The sequence below is a fragment of the Lepidochelys kempii genome, chromosome 5 (genome assembly GCF_965140285.1).
Source record: "Lepidochelys kempii isolate rLepKem1 chromosome 5, rLepKem1.hap1, whole genome shotgun sequence".
Classification (NCBI taxonomy): Eukaryota; Metazoa; Chordata; order Testudines; family Cheloniidae; genus Lepidochelys; species Lepidochelys kempii.
This window is the reverse complement of record NC_136384.1, coordinates 84,027,752-84,046,881: the sequence shown is the minus strand read 5'-3', so window position 1 is coordinate 84,046,881 and position 19,130 is coordinate 84,027,752. Positions and strand designations below refer to the sequence as shown.

The 19,130-nt window shown below is 42.4% G+C and overlaps 1 protein-coding gene across 1 annotated transcript in view; it reads right to left on the bottom strand.

Annotated features, from left to right (window-relative positions):
* The window catches only part of ROR2 (receptor tyrosine kinase like orphan receptor 2), a 238,616-nt gene that overhangs the window by 106,632 nt on the left and 112,854 nt on the right, over positions 1–19,130 (bottom strand). The gene's annotated exons all lie outside the window — the stretch shown is intronic.

Here is a 19,130-nt window from a genome sequence, read left to right as displayed (position 1 = left end):
CTGAAGTTCTCAAATCATGATCTAAAGACTTCAAGTTACTGAGAATCCACCATTTACACTAGTTTAGACCTGCATGTGACCCATGACCCATGCTGCAAAAGAAGGTGAAAAACCCCCTGGGTCTCTGCCAGTCTAACCTGTGGGAAAATTCCTTCCTAACCCCAAATATCACGATCCATCTCCAATCAGCCTCTGGCCTTAGGTGTTTCACATAAAGTCTCCTCATCTTCAGTGAGCATCTTCAAAACATTTTGAGATGAGGTTTAATTACCATGCAAATGGAAGAAAGTCCTAATACAGAAAACTAAACATTAACATTGTGACGTTGCACTCTATATCATTTTATGAAAATATGCTAATGAGTATGAATATAATGCAACTGGAATATGCTTCATGCAAAAGGTCTCTTGTAAGGTATCATTACAAAGCTTATAATCTACTGAGTATGGTCATCCTATTTGTATAAATGTATCACTCTTATCTGAAACTAGAAATATGAAATATAACTGAGGGCCTATTGTAACTATCCAAAAGTGTGGGCCATTAATGGTGGTTGGGAAACTTGATGGCTCCCATCAGCCAGGACAATTGACTGTGGATGGCTGTTTGTAGAAAGGCCTTCTTGTGAGTCAGGCTGGGAGGAATGAAGGCTTGGGTCTCACAGGACATGTGACCATGTCACCTGGTACTGAAATCCATCTTAAACCTGGTACTTTTCCATTGTGGAGGGGACTCAGAGAGAAAGGATTCCCGCCTTGTGCCAAGGCCATATAAGGGGGTGGAACAGAAAAAAGGAGGCAGCCATCATAAGAAATCCCCTAGCTACCTGAGCTGGAACAAGGGTTGTACCAGGGGAAAGGACTGTACCCAGACTAGGAAGATGTCCAGTCTGTAAAAGAAACTTATTGAAACATCTATGAGGGTGAGATTTTATCTGAATTCAGTTTTATGACTGTATTAGGCTTAGATTTGCATGTTTTATTTTATTTTTGCTTGGTAATTCACTTTGTTCTGTCTTTTACTACTTGGAACCACTTAAATCCTACTTTCTGTATTTAATAAAATCACTTTTTACTTAATCATTTTTTTACTTATATAAGCTTTATACAGGGTAAAACAGGTTTATTTAGGGTTTGGACCCCATTGGGACTTGGGCATCTGAATGTTAAAGACAGGAACACTTCTGTAAGCTGCTTCCAGTTAAACCTACAGCTGTTAGGGAACGTGATTCAGACCTGGGTCTGGATTTGCAGCAGGCTAGCGGGTCTGGCTCAAACCAGGCAGGACACTGAAGTCCTAAGCTGACAGGGCAGGAAAGCAGGAGCAGAAGTAGTCTTGGCACATCAGGTGGCAGTCCCAAGGGGGTTTCTGTGATCCAACCTGGCACAAACATTACCATGATTAATATAGTAGATACAGTTCATATTATACAGGCTCATCATTGACTGTGACAGTTACATATGCATTCTTATTATTACTTTAACTTCTATTTTATTTATCCTGGTGAAACTAAACGTCTGTGGTACCCACTGACTTTTTGACTAGGTCCTGGTCTACACACAAAGGGGCATCCATTTAACAAAAAGCGTGAAGCTGCACTGATTTAGTTAAATTACTGCACCTTTAGGCTGGTTTTTACACAGGTTTTTTAGGGTATGTCTACACTGACAGAGATATAGCGCCGGCAGTTACCGCGCCGCGCAGAGCGCACTGAAGAGAAACCGCTGTTGCGTGTTCACACTGTCAGCTGCCTGCACAAGAGCATGTTCACACTTGCGGCACTTGCAGTGGTATTCGGAGCAGTGCACTCTGGGCAGCTATCCCACAGAACATCTCTTCCTCTTCTGCTGCTAAGAGTTACAGGAAGATGGAGGGGGTTGCAGGGCATCCTGGGTCCTGCCCCAATGCCCAGTGATGCATTGCTTTGCATCCCAGCAATCCCTGTGCTTCCATCCACATTTGGCGCCATCTTTCAACCATTTGTGTACTGCGCGCTCTGCCTCTTCAGTCTGCAGGAATAGATCCCGCACTGTTGATCAATATGCTGCTCACTCTCACTAACACGTCACAAGTGGCAATGGAGTTATTCCTTAAACTACAAAGGCCAGAGGAGTTCAACATTGATGTCACCACGTGTAGTAGCTATGACACGAGATTGCTTGTGGCATTCACGGAGGTGCTGACCATAGCAGAATGCCACTTTTGGGCTCGGGAAACAAGCACTGAGTGGTGGGATCACATCGTCTTGTACGCCCGGGATGATGAACAGTGGCTGCAGAACTTTCGGACGAGGAAAGCCACATTCATGGGACTGTGTGATGAACTTGCCCAGCCCTGCAGCACAAGGACACGAGAATGAGAGCTGTCCTGCCGTTAGAGAAGCACATGGCGATTGCACTGTGGAAGCTGGCTACTCCAGACTGCTACTGATCAGGCGCTAACCAGTTTGGAGTGGGAAAGTCAACTATTGGACTCATGTTGACGGAAGTATGCAGGGCCATTAATCATATCCTGCTCTGAAAGACTGTGACTCTGGCAACATGCATGACATTATGGATGGCTTTGCACAAATAGGCTTCACTAACTGCAGAGGGGCGATAGATGGCACGTACACTCCAATTCTGGCACCAGACCACCTAGCCACCAAGTACGTTAACTGGAAGAGGTATTTCTTTATGGTTCTCCAGGCGCTTCTGGATCACTGTGGGCGTTTCATGGACATTAATGCAGGCTGGTCCAGAAAGATGCATGACGCACACATCTTTTGGAACACTGGCCTGTTCCGGTAGCTGCGAACAAGGACTTTCTTCCTAGACCAGAAGATCACCGTAGGGGAAGTCGAAATACCCACTGTGATCCTGGGAGACCCTGCCTACCCCTTAATGCCGTAGCTTATGAAGCCATATACTGGGCACATTGACAGCAGCAAGGAGCAGTTCAACAACAGGCTGAGCAAGTGCAGAATGATTGTTGAGTGTGCTTTTGGCCGTTTAAAGACCCGCTAGCACTGCCTATATGGGAGGCTGGACCTGGTTGATGACAATATTCCTATGCTTATAGCCGCATGTTGTACACTCCGTAATATTTGTGAAGGGAAGGGTGAAAGTTTCACTCAGGGCTGGACAGCTGAGGCTCCGCCTGAAGGCTGAATTTGAACAGCCAGAGACCAGGGCTATTAGAGGGGTGCAGCACGGGGCCATAAGGATCAAGGATCCCTTGAGGCAGCAATTTGAAGCTGAAAGCCACTAGTATTTGTTGCTATGCTCAGAAGTGCAGTGCTTGTAATACTAGGAGGTGATTGTGATTGGTGCAGTTGATGCACTATGAAGGTTTAAGAAAATTGCCTGTTGCTTTGCAGGGCTCTGTTTGCTTTCAGTTACTGGAATAAAGATTGCTTTCAAACCAAAACAATTCTTTTATTAAAAAACAACAATCGGAGGGGGGAGAGAAACAAAATAAAACACATCAGCAGTGAGGGGCATGGGGGAAGGGAAGGTCCCAGGAGGAGGTGGGGTCCCAGGACGGTTAAAGATTTGTGTATGTCCAGGTAGTATATCCAACCTTCTCCTTTGGAATACAGTGCATCAGGTACTGTACTTCAGCAGGGCTGAACTGCAGAGGGATGGGTGTTGAGTGCAGTGGGTACTGGGAGTCTGCACTGATGGACTGTGACAGGGGAAAAGTGGAATGCCGCGGGTACAGACTGGAGCCAGGAGGTTGATAAGAGTGTTTTGGCGGTGTGTGGGGCGCGCATCAGAAAGAGTTTTGCAACAGTAGCTGCAGGGGAAGACAGGCATGGAGCTGCCCGGTTTGCAGGGCCAGTAGCGTCTGGAGCGCATCTGCTTGGCGCTCCATAATGTTTAAGAGCCGCTCCATGGCTTCGCTCTGGCACGTCACATTCTCCTTTCGGTCCCTCTTCTCGCTGTTCAGCCACTCCTTCATTTCTTGTTTTTCGGCCATGGAGTGCAGACCTCACAGAGAAAGTCCTCTTCAGTACTTTGTGGGCGCTTTCTAATTCTGCACAACCATTTGGCCACCGATAAAGAGGGAGGCTGGGCTCCCAAGGTCTTATCTGTGAAGCCAAAATGCAACATTTTACAGAAGCAGTATTGTTTGCAACACACAGACCACTGATTCAGTGATTTAAAACACAGCCACTATTCACATACCTATCACTAACTGGCTGACCCCAGGCAAGCACACATCAGTCACAAGACCCCCAAAATGGTAAATAACCACATGGGCAGGGGACATCAGAGTTCCCGGACCGTACTGTACCCTGGACACATGGCTGTTGGGGAGAGCCAGAACTTGTCACGAGGGGCCTGATAATCATTCCTATCCCCACATTTTCCACAGGCTGTGCTCATTATGGAAGATATCTCACTGCTGAGGGTGAGCAGGTGAATCAAGGGAGGGTCTTCTCCAAGACTGCAGCTTCCACCCTAGCCCTTATGTGGCTTGCCTGTGTGCAGCCATGGTCCCCGCCTCCCTCCCTCTCCCGCTCCGTACGACAGCAGAGTGGTGCAGGAAAGTTACCCTTAATGGGGCAAGAAACAAAGCAGCTCTGCCAAAGAACCTGTGGCAGGGGATTGCCCAGTATCTCCATGAGAGTTTCATGGAGATCTCTAAGGCAGATTCTCATGAAGTGAGGTAGTCAGTCAATACCCTCTTCTGCCGCTCAAACTAGGCATGTGGTAGTATGCGCATCATACAGACACAAGCCTGCTTTCTGCAACCCTCTTGCCCCCAACAACTTGCTTCAGCAATTCCCAAAATCAAAGACACTTACCAGGGTCCTCCTCTCCTGTTTGCGCTTTGCCAAGCTTCGACAGCTGTGACTGGCTAGTATCCTCCAGGGTAGAGAAGAGCTCCTGATTACATGCATCTCTGACCTCCGAGTCATCTTAGAATCATAGAATATCAGGGTTGGAAGGGACCTCAGGAGGTCATCTAGTCCAACCCCCTGCTCAAAGCAGGACCAATCCCCAACTAAATCATCCCAACCAGGACTTTGGCAAGCCTGACCTTAAAAACTTCTACGGAAGGAGATTCTACCACCTCCCTAGGTAATGCATTCCAGTGTTTCACCACCCTCCTAGTGAAGAAGTTTTTCCTAATATTCAATCTAAACCTCCCCCACTGCAACTTGAGACCATTACTCCTTGTCCTGTCCCCTTCTACCACTGAGAATAGTCTAGAACCATCCTCTCTGGAACCACCTCTCAGGTAGTCGAAAGCAGCTATCAAATCCCCCCTCATTCTTCTCTTCTGCAGACTAAACAATCCCAGTTCCCTCAGCCTCTCCTCATAGGTCATGTGTTCCAGACCCCTAATCATTTTTGTTGCCCTTCGCTGGACTCTCTCCAATTTATCCACATCCTTCTTGAAGTGTGGGGCCCAAAACTGGACACAGTACTCCAGATGAGGCCTCACCAATGTCGAATAGAGGGGAACGATCACGTCCCTCGATCTGCTCGCTATGCCCCTACTTATACATCCCAAAATGTCATTGGCCTTCTTGGCAACAAGGGCACACTGCTGACTCATATCCAGCTTCTTGTCCACTGTCACCCCTAGGTCCTTTTCCGCAGAACTGGTGCCTAGCCATTCGGTCCCTAGTCTGTAGCAGTGCATTGGGGTCTTCCGTCCTAAGTGCAGGACCCTGCACTTATCCTTATTGAACCTCATCAGATTTTTTTTGGCCCAATCCTCCAATTTGTCTAGGTCCCTCTGTATCCTATCCCTGCCCTCCAGCGTATCTACCACTCCTCCCAGTTTAGTATCATCCGCAAATTTGCTGAGAGTGCAATCCACACCATCCTCCAGATCACTTATGAAGATATTGAACAAAACCGGCCCCAGGACCGACCCCTGGGGCACTCCACGTGATACCGGCTGCCATCTAGACATGGAGCCATTGATCACTACCCGTTGAGCCCAACCATCTAGCCAACTTTCTACCCACCTTATAGTGCATTCATCCAGCCCATACTTCTTTAACTTGCTGACAAGAATACTATGGGAGACCGTGTCAAAAGCTTTGCTAAAGTCAAGAAACAATACATCCACTGCTTTCCCTTCATCCACAGAACCAGTAATCTCATCATAGAAGGTGATTAGATTAGTCAGGCATGACCTTCCCTTGGTGAATCCAGGCTGATTGTTCCTGATCACTTTCCTCTCCTCTAAGTGCTTCAGGATTGATTCCTTGAGGACCTGCTCCATTATTCTTCCGGGGACTGAGGTGAGGCTGACTGGCCTGTAGTTCCCAGGATCCTCCTTCTTCCCTTTTTTAAAGATTGGCACTACATTAGCCTTTTTCCAGTCATCTGGGACTTCCCCCGTTCGCCACGAGTTTTCAAAGATAATGGCCAATGGCTCTGCAATCACAGTCGCCAATTCCTTTAGCACGCTTGGATGCAACTCGTCCGGCCCCATGGACTTATGCACGTCCAGCTTTTCTAAATAGTCCCTAACCACCTCTTTCTCCACAGAGGGCTGGCCATCTACTCCCCATGTTGTGATGCCCAGCGCAGCAGTCTGGGAGCTGTCCTTGTTAGTGAAGACAGAGGCAAAAAAAGCATTGAGCACATTAGCTTTTTCCACATCCTCTGTCATCTTCTGCCTCTGGGTCCCCTTCCCCATCCTCATCCAAGATTTCCTCCTTCTGGCTCGGTCCACTCTCAAGTGGCACGTGAGCTACCGAAGTAGCCACAGTAGCCTTCGCAGTGGAGGTTTAGTCACCACAGAGTATCAAGTCCAGCTCTTTGTAGAACTGGCAGCTTGTGTGGGCGCAGCACTGGAGTGGCAGTTTGCCTACTGTGCCTTGTGGTAGGTGTTCCACAACTCCTTCACTTTGACCCTGTACTGCACTGTGTCCCGGTCATGGCCCCTTTCTGTCATGCATTGTGAAATCTCTTCATAGCTATCCTAATTCCTACGGCTGGAGCGCAGCTGGGACTGGGCAGCCTCCTCTCCCCAAATGCTGATGAGGTCCAGCAGCTCGCCATTGCTCCAAGTGGGGGATTGCCCTGTGCATGGAGCAGGCCTGGCCACCTGGAAAGATGCACTGAGCCCACTGCACGCATCACCGAGCAAACAGGAAGGGGACTTTGAAAATTCCCAAGGAATTTAAGGGTTGGGGATGACAGTTGGTCGCCTGAGGGCAGGGCAGCAGAGTTCAAACCGATGACCAGAGAGGCGAGAACAGGCATTGTGGGACCCCTCTCAGAGGCCAGTCGCAGGGCCGTAATCGACCACTGTGTCTACACTGGCACCGTGGCGCTGTACCCCGGCGCAGACAGCTGGACGCCTCTCATCGGGGTGGGTTTTTTTACAGCGCTGCAACTGTGCAGTTTCTGCGCACTAAGCGGCTTGGCAGCGTGTACACCTCGGGAGTTACACCGCAGAAAGCTGCTTTACTGCGCAGAAACGTGCCAGTGGAGACAAGGCCTTAGACCAATTTACCTCTATCTGTTCAGAAACTGATTTAGGGTTGTCCGTACTTAAAATGCTACAGCGGAACAACAGCAATACTGCAGCTGCACCAGTGTAGCACTTCAGTGTAGATACTCCCAAAGTAGATGGCAGGGATTCTCACATCGACAGAGGTAATCCACCTCCCTGAGAGATGGTAGCTATGTTGACAGAAGAATTCCATCGGTCTACACAGGGACTTAGGTCAGCTGAACTACACTGCTCAGGGGTGTGACTTTTTCTTACCACTGACTAATTTTCTAGTGTAGACCAGGCCTTAGTTAAAGTGATACCAGCCCCCTAGTAAGGACACAGTTATGCTAATATAAAGGTGCTTATATTGAGATTGTTTGTTTCTGTTCCTTTACAGCTTCTGAATTGATTTAGTTAAAGAAATACAAGAATTGGATGTCAGCCAGCCCTTATGTCTGGACACTCTTACACTGGTTTAAACCAGGTTTACATCAGCTTAATTTACCACAGTTAAATAAAGCCACTTCTACACACAAAAGTTGTACCAGTTTAACTTAAATTGATTTTCAAACTGCTTTGGGGAGGAGAAGTAGTAGTAAAGAAGACATCAGCAATTAATGAAATAAAAAAGTATAGACAAAAGAAAGTTAGGGAACAATACATGGGTCCAATTTGTTCTTCCATCTCAGTGGAGAATGGAATGGCAGTCTGTGACAGACTATACCCATGTTCACACACTATTGTAATAATGTTTGTACAAGGTCTGTCTTGTGAAGTATCATTTAAAAACTCATAATCTGCTGATCAATAATATAATGGAAAATGCATGTAGCAGCATTACATGTGAAGTTATAAACAAACTGATCTCTAGAAAACATATTTTTAGTCATGATAAGTCTGGAGAGTGGCCAAACCAGTTCCTCATAGAAAAAGGGTAGAGCTGATGGCTCAGCCAGAGATAAATAAGGCTGATGGATCATTACATGCTAAGTGGCCATTCTTTGGCAGGAAATGGGGCAGAGGCAAAAAAAATCTGCATCTCAGCAAAGAAACATCATGGAGTTCCCTTCCACACAGACTGCCTTGCCCCCAGCTGGAAATGCTTCTCAAAGAGGGGACAGGACTATAAAAAGAAGGGGCAGACAGCGCCCCTACCAACTGCATTCACTGCACCTGAAGCGACAAAGGAACCATTCATTGGACACTGGGGGAAGGGTCCTGACCAACAAGGTTTGGTCTGTGAGACTGCAGGAAAACTTTGCTTGAATCTGATATAGTTGCTAAGTTAGGTTGTTTCATTAGTAAACATCTTATCTTTATTTTTCTTGTAACCATTTCTGACTTTTATGCCTCGTTACTTGTACTCACTTAAAATCTCTCGTTGTAGTTAATAAACTTGTTTTACTATTCTGTGTCATCCAATGTGTTTAAATTGAAGTGTCTGAATAACTATCTGAAATAATACACTGGCATATTGTTCCTTAAAGGAACAATGAACTTAAAATATTTTGAACTTGCCTGGAGGGGGCTGGGCAGCACAGGACATACATTTCTGGGGGAAATCTGGGACTGGGGTATGTGTTGGGTTCTCCCTGCACAAGGGTTACAATCTGGCTCTCACCAGCCAAGTGTGGCTGGCAGGCTGCAGTTACACACAGACACTCAGGGTGTGGCTTGCATGCTGGCAGGCTGTTTGTGACCAGCCCAGATGGAAGCTACTACAGCAAGGCATTAAGGCACCTACAATTGCAGGGCAGGGGTGACACAGCTGCTCATTAGTCTGGAGTGTACGCTGGTATGGCCCACACTCCAGAAGACCTCAGTACAGGAGTACTATTAAAGTATTCAGAACTGGCCAAAAGACCCTGAACAGGTTTAGTAATTACATTTTTCTAACTTGATAAACAGAGATTCTCTCTTTTAAATAGTGATGAATCTCAAGAGAAAAATCCCTACAATATCCTGCCAACTGAAGTGTGTTCCAAAACACAGATTAAAAGCTCAAAGCCAGATTTTCAATAGAGCTCATCACCCCAGAGCTCCCACTGAAAACAGAAGCAGCTGCTGGGTGCCAAGCACTTTTGAAAGTCTGGTCCTACAAGTTAGATTTCCATTTCTAAAAACTGTATGCCACTTTGTTAATTCTTTCAATTCAGAAAAATGCAGGGAACTAACTCCAATTCATGCCAAACTCACTTATGCATAAAGAGATAAACCTTACTACTACAGGTTTCAGAGTAACAACCGTGTTAGTCTGTATTCGCAAAAAGAAAAGGAGTACTTGTGGCACCTTAGAGACTAACCAATTTATTTGAGCATAAGCTTTCATGAGCTACAGCACAGTATGCATCCGATGAAGTGAGCTGTAGCTCACGAAAGCTTATACTCAAATAAATTGGTTAGTCTCTAAGGTGCCACAAGTACTCCTTTTCTTCTTACTACTACAGTTTGTTAGGAACTATGAATTTAAATACTACACCTTTTTTTAAAAATAGCCAACAGGAAACTAATTTGTTTGCAGCAAAAAAGTATAAAGTTATGTTTGTGACTGAATTCTCGTGAGCAGAATTACCTGAATTCGGATTAATCCTCTCTAAATCTCAAGAAATCTATATCAGTTAGAATCTGACAGGGAATAAAATATTTACCTTCATGTCTAAACAATTTTCAAAAACCTTTCATGAAGATTTTTAAAACAAATATTTAAAATAGGTAATAGACCTTCTAACAGGTAATTTACCCAAGTGAGAATAGTAACTTAGCCAACAAATTTCATTATTCTCAATTTATTATGTTAATTTACTTTTTTTTTAAATGTTTACAATTATGGAAACTCATGGAAACTATCTTCAGTCATGGGTTCACACATTTTCCTGTTTTTCCTAAAGGCCTAACAAAACATTGGGAACCTTGTGCTATACCAGCTTTGAAAGTAGGCTGAAGAGACAAACCTGCTAAACTAGCATGCACTTGAGCAAATATTTCCACCCACCACACCCAGAGGAAATGTCAAAATAGTTCTCTAGAGTCACATGAAGAGAGACAGCCTTACTAGGCATGCTATTAATCCAGCTTTCTTAGTTCCTGTCCACTTCACACACCCCTGAAGATGTCTCAAAAACAACAATATAATTAAATTTGCAATCTCAACCAACTCCTCATGGGGACCGTGAGGGGAAGAAGCTTTAAAGGAACTGAGTTAGAATGCAATGGCATGCATATCTTCATATCATTAGGAATTTATTTTCTGTTCCAAAGAGTAACTGTGCATAATCCCATTTGCAACAAAAAGGCACAAGACAATGGAAAGCAGTTACTTAAAACAAGGAAAACCAAAGCAGTAGTTTGTTTTTCCCACAACATTAAAACAGACTGACATTACCTGCTCAGAAAATGTCATCTAAACATCCTGGAGAATTCCAATAAATCTTTATAACACTAAGGATGCAACAAACATCGTCAGCATCTCTCCTTCCAATGTTTGTGTTCTCTCCCATTATCCTTGAGTAAAACAGAAACACTCATCTCCCTTGCCTCACATCAAGTACTGAACACCTCCACAGACTACCCTAGAAAGCGGAATCTCCATGCCTTGCTGACCCTGCATTTTTATGCTGTAGACTCCCTGACTGAGTCTTCCCAGCCTCAAACTTGACATTCTACTGTAACATGCCTCTCCCTTCCTGTTTCCCAGATAAAGAAGGAAGGGAGCAGCAGGAGACATCAACACTGCAGAGAAGTGAGGTGAAAGGGAGGCTGGCAGTATCCAAAACCTCCCTGGCACAGCACACAAGCACGCTAGGAAAATAGCCAGCTCCCAGTAAAACTGGGGATGAGCCAGTTTTGTAAGGGTTAACAATTTAGTTTCTGTCCTTTCTTTATAGCTGTTCCCGACAACATGAAATTGGAGGCGGGGTGGGGAAGGGGTGTGTGCAAAGAATGAACTTTTGTGAATTATGCAATTCTTAGAATCATTTCCTTTTCTCTAGGGCCAAAAATTGTGTTCACTTCAGTCTTTGCTTTTCTAAAATACATATTTGTTGTGTAGTTTCTGCCAACTTAAATCAATTCAGCTTGTGACAACCTTTAAAGAGTCATAATTTGCTTGGTCACACTTAAAGTCTGACTTTTTTCAAAGAATTGTCAACATAATTTAACTAAGTTTTACAATTAATGTCACTAATTATTCAGATCTGTGTCACATAACTGTAAATTAGTGAATTGTAAAGTGACATCAGTGAACACTGAGCTCTAAACACATTTTTTCTCTCAATAATTAGGACAGTAATAGCTTATTTCTTCTGCAATGGCACAACCTATATTTAATGAACTCTTTTGTTAAAATGAGCCTCACAATACAAAGTACTGACCATCGAACTGCCTCACACTAAGGGACACTGGCTACCAGATTTTATAAAGAATATTTTCTAAATATGTATTAGGGAGAAGCTTTTCTTAATGTATACCACAAAGTTAAACATGTCACTCTGAAGTACTCCAATTATCTGACTATGCAGATAACTGACATACCCAATAATCCACTTATTTAAAACTACAAAGTGAAAAGAAGGAATACACAAAATGTTATACCAAATTCATGGTCCATTTTGGTCAATTTCACGGTTATAGGATTTTAAAAAATCATAAATTTCATGATTTCAGATATTTAAATCTGAAATTTCATGGTGTTGAAACTGGAGGGGTCTTGACTCAAAAGCAGGTTGGGGGGTTGAAAAATTATTGTAAGGGGGTTGCAGTATTGCCATCCTTACTTCTACACTGCTGCCTTCAGAGCTGGGCTCTCCAGCTCCCCAACTCTGAAGGCAGTGCACAAGTAAGGGTGGCAATACCGCGACCCCCCTACAATAATCCTGCGACACCCCCCCGCCCCCTATAGTCCCCTTTTGGGTCGGGATCCCTAGTTTGAGAAACTCTCATCTCCCCTGTGAAATCTGTATAGCATAGGGTAAAAGTACACAAAAGACCAGATTTCACAGGCCGTGATGCATTTTTCATGGCCATGAATTTGGCAGGGCCCTAAATATTGGTAACTGGGGCTCCAATACATATTTTCTAACCTATTTTAATGAGCTCTAAAACTCAAAACAAAGCAGAACATTTTGTAATTTCTTTTTCAAGTATACTATAGCTCATAAGGCCTCATGGTAAGAAAAGGGAGGAATTTCACAAAGCAATGAACATCCCTTCCCACCCAATTTTTTAGGTGGGATTGTAACAGGAAGATGTGGTCTAAAAATGAAAAATTAGTTTCACAAAATTTCAGTTGTTTTCATTCTGAAGGGTTCAAACTAACCCATTTTTTTTTTATTATAAAAGAAGAGAGAAATCTAGCCCAGAACAGTAAAATCAAAGGAATATTGGTAGGTGGTAGAGATAAAATCTTAAAGTCTTCTGTGCAGGGATTGTGTGTTCATGTGTGTGTTAACAGCGTACATTGTAGGTACTCACAGAATACAAATAATTAAACCAGTAATAATTAATAATAGTCAAGTGGACTGTAATACGAGAGTATTTAGTTATCCCTCTATTACTTTCAAAGAAAAGATGACAGAGCATCCTACTTTAAATGGTCCAAAACAGTACAGATTACAATAACGCTGTTACAATTTCACTACTGTAAATATATACAGTATATATAGTTTACAGTATCGTATACAATATATATACACACTGTTTATAGTTTATAGTAGTGAAACTAATAGCACTATTGTAATCTGTACTATTTTGGACCATTTAAGGTAGGATGCTATCTACACACACACACACACACAGGATGAGGAAGTCAGACTATTATGTCACTGCATGGTTCTGAATATAGAGAAGGCATTTGGCAGGGTGAATGGGAATCTCTCTTACCAGATGCAACAAAGATCCATGCTTTTTCATCAGATAGGTCAACTCAATCCCAGAGCACTAGTGCTCTGCAATTGCCCAGGTTTTTCCTCTTCCTCATTTTCTTACGGTTTAAAATATAATCTACTGTCACTAGTATGTTTGCAGTGCACTGAGGAATATGCAAATTTAGCCCCAGGCTTCCGTTGTTTTGTCTCTTTATGACACATCATATTGTCATTTATTTATTTTTTTGTCTATACACTATGACTGATTTGTTTAGTTATTTTATGATTATGTATCCAAGAGTGGAAGGCAAAATAAAGAGGAAAAGTTTTCAGAAGACTTCAAATAAGCTGAGACTGAACCAATCATTTACGAAGTCTCCACTGCCTGACACCATAATAAAAACCCTGCAGATCTGTTAAGTCAAGACAAATTCCAATATACTATTTATGCAAAGCAAGAGTCTGATGCAAATCCCATTGAAGTCACTGGGAATCTTTCCATTGACTTCAATGGACTTGTGCTATTGAGGTTTGATGCAAAGTGAGATATGTAAACAAGTTACTTAATATTTACAAGAAAACACCTTTAAATGATTAGGTACCATAAAAAGAAAAATTGAAGCTATTAAATGTGTGCTCACATAACTATGCCAGGCCAGGCTGCCTTAGGCCTGTATACTCCATTTACTCTTACATCAATTTATCAATTTATCTCAGTCCATTTGTAGTTAGAGTTTAAACAAATTTCTATTACTTTTGAAATATTCTACCAATTTGACCAACCTATTGTCCCTTTCAAAATACACCCACAGTAATAGAAAAAAGATTTTACTGGTCAACAAGAAAAACAGACTGTACATTTTAAATCTGATGGCCAAAGGAAAAAGAAAGGTGAGATTTAATCGACACCAAGCTTGCAGCCAAATACACAAAGATCCCAGAGAGCTATCCTACCAAAGAAAATAGTTGTACCTTTGAAACCTCAAGGTATTACCAAAGTACAGGCAGACTTACAGATCAGGTGCATGGGGAGCCAGTGTAAAAATTTAACTTCTCAACCTCAGAGGTTCATATCAGCACTGAAATAATCAGCTTCCAGAGCTTTTGATATTTTAAGTCATAATTTGGGGCCCAAACATGCAGCCACTATGCAAATAGAACTCCATTTGAGTTCTTTTGGGAGTTCCAGGTTTAGAGTGGTTTCAGCACTGGGCCTATAAACTGAACTGTAAAAATTCAAATTTCCAATTCTTAAGACACTTAACAGAATTAAATCAGAAGTTCTAAAAGTCACCCACTTTAGGTACAGATAGTTTGTGTTCCAGGGGCTTGTCATAGAATCATAGAATATCAGAGTTGGAAGGGACCTCAGGAGATCATCTTGTCCAACCCCCTGCTCAAAGCAGGACCAATCCTCAATTTTTGCCCCAGATCCCTAAATGGCCCCCTCAAGGATTGAACTCACAACCCTGGGTTTAGCAGGCCAATGCTCAAACCACTGAGCTATCCCTCCCCCCTAAACTCTTCTAAACTCTTGTCTCTTCTAAACTTCTCGCTTCTAGTTTTGCTTGCAGTAAATTTCATAGAAGAAATGGTTGTAGGGGATAATCTTGGCTCAAGTGATCATGAGCTAACTCAGTTCAAACTTAACGGAAGGATTAACAAAAATAAATCTGCAACTAGGGTTTTTGATTTCAAAAGGGCTGACTTTCAAAAATTAAGGAAATTAGTTAGGGAAGTGGATTAGATTGAAGAATTTATGGATCCAAACGTAGAGGAGGCCTGGGATTATTTTAAATCAAAGCTGCAGAAGCTATCGGAAGCCTGCATCCCAAGAAAGGGGAAAAAATTCATAGGCAGGAGTTGTAGACCAAGCTGGATGAGCAAGCATCTCAGAGAGGTGATAAGAAAAAGCAGAAAGCATATAGGGAGTGGAAGAAGGGAGGGATCAGCAAGGAAAGCTACCTTATTGAGGTCAGAACACATAGGCTAAAAGTCAAGTAGAGTTGGACCTTGCAAAGGGAATTAAAACCAATAGTAAAAGGTTCTATAGCCATATAAATAAGAAGAAAACAAAGAAAGAAGAAGTGAGACCGCTAAACACTGAGGATGGAGTGGAGGTCAAGGATAATCTAGGCATGGCCCAATATCTAAACAAATACTTTGCCTCAGTCTTTAATAAGACTAAAGAGGATCTTAGGGATAATGGTAGCATGACAAATGGGAATGAGGATATGGAGGTAGATATTACCATATCTGAGGTAGAAGTAAAACTCAAACAGCTTAATGGGACTAAATTGGAGGGCCCAGATAATCTTCATCCAAGAATATTAAAGGAATTGGCACTTGAAATTGCAAGCCCATTGGCAAGAATTTTTAATGAATCTGTAAACTCAGGGGTTGTTCCGTATGATTGGAGAATTGCTAACATAGTTCCTATTTTTAAGAAAGGGAAAAAAGGTGATCTGGGTAACTATAGGCCTGTTAGTTTGACATCTGTAGTATGCAAGGTCTTGGAAAAAATTTTGAAGGAGAAGGTAGTTAAGGACATTGAAGTCAATGGTAAATGGGACAAAATACAACATGGTTTTACAAAACCATGCCGAACCAACCTGATCTCCTTCTTTGAGGAAATAACAGATTTTTTAGACAAAGGAAACGCAGTGGATCTAATTTACCTAGATTTCAGTAAGGTGTTTGATATGGTGCCACATGGGGAATTATTAGTTAAATTGGATAAGATGGGGATCAATATGAAAACTGAAAGGTGGATAAGGAATTGGTTAAAGGGGAAACTACAACGGGTCCAACTGAAAGGTGAACTGTCAGACTGAAGGGAGGTTACAAGTGGAGTTCCTCAAGGATTGGTTTTGGGACCAATCTTATTTAATCTTTTTATTACTGACCTCGGCACAAAAAGTGGGAGTGTGCTGATAAAGTTTGCAGATGATACAAAGCTGGGAGGTATTGCCAATTTAGAGAAGGACAGGGATATCCTACAGGAGGATCTGGATGACCTTGTAAACTGGAGTAATAGTAATAGGATGAAATTTAATAGTTAGAAGTGTAAGGTCATGCATTTAGGAATTAATAACAAGAATTTTAGTTATAAACTGGGGACACATCAATTAGAAGTAACGGAGGAGGAGAAGGACCTTGGAGTATTGGTTGATCACAGGATGACTATGAGCCACCAATGTGATATGGCCGTGAAAAAAGCTAATGTGGTCTTGGGATGCATCAGGAGAGCTATTTCCAGTAGGGATAAGGAGGTTTTAGTACCATTATACAAGGCACTGGTGAGACCTCACCTGGAATACTGTGTGCAGTTCTGGTCTCCCATGTTTAAGAAGAATGAATTCAAACTGGAACAGGTACAGAGAAGGGCTACTAAGATGATCCGAGGAATGGAAAACCTGTCTTATGAAAGGAGACTCAAGGAGCTTAGCTTGTTTAGCCTAACCAAAAGAAGGTTGAGGGGAGATATAAATATATATCATAAATATATCAGAGGGATAAATACCGGAAAGGGAGAGGAATTATTTATGCTCAGTACCACTGTGGACACAAGAATAAATGGATATAAACTGGCCACCAGGAAGTTTAGACTAGAAATTAGACGAAGGTTTCTAACCATCAGAGGAGTGAAGTTTTGGAATAGCCTTCCAAGGGGAGCAGTGGGGGCAAAAGATCTATCTGACTTTAAGATTAAACTCAATAAGTTTATGGAGGAGATGGTATGATGGGATAACATGGTTTTGGTAATTAAATATTCATGGTAAATAGGCCCAATGGACTGTGATGGGATATTAGATGGGGTGGGAGCTGAGTTACCCAGGAAAGAATTTTCTGTAGTATCTGGCTCGTGAATCTTGCCCATATGCTCAGGGTTTAGCTGATCGCCATATTTGGGGTCAGGAAGGAATTTTCCTCCAGGGCAGATTGGAAGAGGCCCTGGAGGTTTTTCGCCTTCCTCTGTAACATGGGGCATGGGTCACTTGCTGGAGGATTCTCTGCTCCTTGAAGTCTTTGAACCACGATTTGAAAACTTCAATAGCTCAGACATAGGTGAGAGGTTTTTTGCAGGAGCGGTGGGTGAAATTCTGTGGCCTGCGTTGTGCAGGTGGTCAGACTAGATGATCATAATGGTCCCTTCTGACCAAAATATCTATGAATCTAAAAAAATTAAACACATTAGCAGTGCAATAACCCCTTTTTGACTACCGTAAGTCTCTCTCTCTCTCTCTCTCTCTGTAGGTATGACTAATTGACAATATGGAGGTATACAAACTCAGACGAAATTTCAGTAATAGCCAAAATAGCTAATTACCCTAAATCTGATAAACTGGCTAAGTCAAAACCAACCATAACTCAAACAAAATTTCAGCTCCTACTCCACAATCCTACTGCTATTATTAATCACTTCCATGCACCTCCGCACATTGTGGTGATGGCAAGAGTTGGCAGTAGAAGTGTCAAATTAAGCAAGATAGCCAGTTCTGTACATCCCAAAGGACTGAAGAACTTGGATAAGGTCTCAAGTAAACACCCCAAAATTTGCACACTTATCCAAAATTATCCTCTGAACATTGGTTTGTCCAAGAGCTAGTGAAAATAATAGTGAAATAAATGTTTAGCAATGACCTGCATGGTTGTATTACTCAGAACTTGATCAGATCACCATTAGAATTACAGTTATTTAAAAACATATGTAGAATAATTAATTATTATTATTATTATTATAAACTTGCAATAGGCTAGCTATTTTACATAAAAAGGACAGGTCCCTATACAACACAAACTAATATTTGAATGGCAAAATTTAGAACCTTTACAGTCTTTTCTCCTTATAGACTATTTATACTAAATAGGAATCTTTTAGAAGAGCACAGAGAAGAAGAAAAAAAAGATTGGTTCCTCTTAAACTTCTGAGGTTTAAAAGCTTTCACATCCAGGCTCTGCTGTTGAGAAGCCGGCATTTGTATTGCAACAGTTACTTTTGATAAAGAGCTTACATAACTGGAGAGATAAGGAGAGTGGAAAACTGGGGATTTCCAAGCTCTCCTCAACTTCCCAAAGACAGGCTATGAGTCGATGATGGAAGTTAGTTAAAGGCCAACCAACTCCTATCATCGATCAATAGAGTAACTAATTTTCAAAATCTGTTACCTTGAACAGTCTTTTATTGTTGAAATATTTTGGGGTGCTTAGTGCCTACAGAGCAGCTGTTCTTTGTCACTAACTGATGAACCAGGCCTGCGCTGACATGGAACAGGACTGCAAAGGGCTGTCATACATACACACTGAACCAGGGCATATGATCAGTCACTTTTTGAGCCCAGTGACCTGCTCTTTATAAATACTCCCATGTGTTTGCAATTAGTTAGTGGGCTACTTTAGCACAAAAAGAGGGCTGCTGAAGTCCGTTTTCCAGAAAAAAAATCTTTCTGAACAACCAAGACTCAGCCTTAGCATGGTTTATAACACGACAGCCAAACAGTAGGCTCCTCCTGCATGTGTATAATCTCACTGAGAAAATTAAATGGAAGGATTCATCAGCTTTCTTCTGCAAAAATCGGTCATGCTGTAAATCATAAGGACCACAGATGGACTTGTGCAGCTCTCAGAAGCTGATGACAAACAGACGCCTTGAAAAGTATAGTGAAATTTTTAGAAAATTCACATCTGTTTTTATCCATTTCAATGAGGTCTTAATGCACAGAAGCTCAAACTTTTAGGATTCTGACTATCACAGATACAGAGGAAAGCATAGGATAGTTTGTGAAGGATTCAAATACCTGCTGATCTCAATCTCAT